Source organism: Hydra viridissima, unplaced genomic scaffold (genome assembly GCF_058129835.1).
Source record: "Hydra viridissima isolate aposymbiotic clone 2 unplaced genomic scaffold, HvirCarnegie_v1 scaffold_3, whole genome shotgun sequence".
In the NCBI taxonomy this organism is placed as follows: domain Eukaryota; kingdom Metazoa; phylum Cnidaria; class Hydrozoa; order Anthoathecata; family Hydridae; genus Hydra; species Hydra viridissima.
Genome location: NW_028324302.1, coordinates 14,591,912 through 14,594,851, shown reverse-complemented (window position 1 = coordinate 14,594,851; position 2,940 = coordinate 14,591,912). Strand labels below are relative to the sequence as shown.

Here is a 2,940-nt window from a genome sequence, read left to right as displayed (position 1 = left end):
TGTTATTTAATTACTATATTAGAGGGAACCAATCTACCAAAAATTCAAAATGGACTGAAATTGTAGAAAACGACTGAAATTGTAGAAAATGAAAATGCTGAGAGTGAACAAGCCGTCCCTGCCATACTTTGATGGAAAATTTTTCAAAATTATATCTAAAAGTAAAACTACAGGGGGTGTTAAAATTATTGCACAGTGTATGTTATGTATTGGCAAAAAAACCAACAGTGGTTCACTGAAAGCAACTTCTAATTTTACTCAACATCTTCAGGTATGTATATAACTACAAAAACACTATATTATATTGCGCACTAAACAGTAAAAACGATAAACACATAAAGCAATGCTACAACATAACACAAATAAATGCAATAATCTCGGTTGATTGACTGTTGTTGTTGTTGTTGCAGAATGCTCATGGCAAAAAGCGAATCGAGGAATACAAGCAGCACAAGGTTTAAGTTGCAAAACAGCGTAAGCGCTCGGTAGCTGAGATGGAATCTGGAGTTGGAGGTGGACCTTCTGTCGAATCTGGTCCTGCTTCTAAGAAGTTGAAACAAATACATATTATGCCTCGAAATCAAACATCCATTTCACAGGATGAAGTTGACAAGCTTATTGCTGACTACGTTGTGAAGGAAATGCGCCCCTTGATCACAGTGGAAAAGCCGGCGTTTAAAAATTTGATCCACGGACTCAATCGCAATGTCAGTATACCTTGTCGCAAAACATTAGGCAAGCGATTAAACGCCCGTTTGCAAAAAATGCGTGATGATAAAAGAACAGTCTTCAGTAAAGTCCCATTTGTTTGTACAACAGCTGACATTTGGTCAGTGAACCAAAAGAGCTACTTAGGAATGACAGCTCACTATATTGATATTAGTACTGAATGCTCAGTATCACGCATATCTGTTGCTCTTTCCTGTCAATGTTTTTTTGGAAGTCATACTTACGACTCAGTGGCTGCAATGATCTCAAAAATTCATAATGATTATGGGTTACACGTGGAAAAAATTACAGCAACAGTAACAGATAATGCCTCTAACTTCAGCAAAGCCTTCCGAGAATATTTTGTAGATACTAGCAGTACTGCATCTGGTTCAGGGATCTCTGCAACTGCTGAAGAACAAATTCAGGAAACAGGAACTGGTGATGATGATGAAGCAGAAAATTCCGACAATGATGTTGAAAAAGCGGACATGACTGCAGTCCTAAATTTACCAGTTAGCGAAGACACGGATGATGATACTGAAGTTGTTCTGCCTCACCATGAAGCTTGCAATAGTCACTCTCTCAGCCTCACATCAACTACTGATGCAGATAAAGCATGTGATTCTGATGCTAATTTCAAACGTCTTTATCGAGCTGCATTGGCCAAGTGTACCAGCATTTGGAATTTGCTTCATAGAAGTTCCAAGGCATCGGATGCTGTGAAAAAAATTATCGCAAGGGCAATACTGATACCAGTCCCTACACGATGGAACTCCCGGCATGATGCATTGAAATGCATTCTCCAGTTGCAAGATAAGCTTGGAGAAATATGCAACGTTTTGAAGTTGCCAAAGTTCAAAAAGAAGGAGTTAGAATGTCTAGAAGAGTATGTAATGATAATGGCTCCTATTGCTGTTGCCATTGACAGGTTACAAAGTGACAATGTGTACTTTGGCGATGTATTTCCGACGCTGCACACTGTACAGCAGAAGTTGCAGGACCTGCAGCAGAAATCACTGAAGCATGCTAAGAAATTTGCAGAATCTATGCTTACAAGCTTGAAAACAAGACTTGAGGTTCATCTATCATTTTCTGAACATAATGCCAGCAGGATAGTTGCAGCAGTATCGCATCCCTACTTCAAAATGAGATGGGTTCCGGGTGATAAAAAAGATTTCTGTCGTGATCTCTTCGTTCGTGCAGCTAAGTCTCAGCAACAACAGTTGTTGGACAGAGCTAATACTATTTCTGACCCTGACCCACTTCCAGGTACTCAATCAGCTAGTGGCATTGGCATGAGTGATGATTTTTTCTCGTTTAGCGAAATTAACATTGCAGAACAAACAACAGTCAACAACGAATGTTTATCGTACTTAAGCGACTCTGGTACGGATTTTAAAATCTTGGCAAAATATGAAGTTAACACGTATTTGTGAGGTACAATAAAACACGTATTTGTGAGGTACAATACGACCTTACCTTCATCCGCACCTGTTGAGCGGTTATTTAGCACCGCTGGACAAATTCAGACGCCACGAAGGAACTGTCTTAGTGATGCAACACTCGAAAAACTGTCACTTTTAAAGGCCAATAAATATTGATTTAAAGGTTAAATTATGTCAATAAAGTTGTGATGTACGATTCGAGTCGCTACAATTCCAGTATTTTGTATTTTGTATTTAAAATAGTTTTATAATGTATTTTTATTTGAAATACTTTCCTTGTATTTTATTTTTATTTTCATTTCAAATACTTTTTAGGTAGACTATTTTATTTTTATTTCAAATACTTTTAAAAAGTATTTTGCCCAGCACTGAATGTATTGTATTAGAGTTTATTATACACATTCAGAATATATCAAAGTATATCTACTTAATATGAATCATGCATAATAAAAATAAAAAAATTCTAGGCATGATTACTTTCGTATTTAAAAATTTTATCGTTCGAACTATTTTGTAAAGGTGGATTTAACTAAGGGTCTGAGTATCGTTATTATTTTGAAACGATAACGATATGAAACGATAACGATATCAAACGATATGAGTTTGTCTATGAAACGATAATATCGGTTTAGTTATCGTTTGAAACGATAAATGAATGGAAAAGTATCGATTGAAACGATAATATCGGCTTTTTTTTATCGGTTTATCGGAATACATAAAAATAACGAGAATACCGATATTTATCGGTATAATAACGATATATATTTTTTTTTAATGCCAAGTT

The 2,940-nt window shown here is 36.2% G+C and overlaps 1 pseudogene; it reads left to right on the top strand.

The window, feature by feature from the left end:
* The first annotated feature begins 304 nt into the window (after positions 1–304).
* On the top strand, positions 305–1,533 carry LOC149891136 (uncharacterized; annotated as a pseudogene).
* The last annotated feature ends 1,407 nt before the right edge of the window (positions 1,534–2,940 follow it).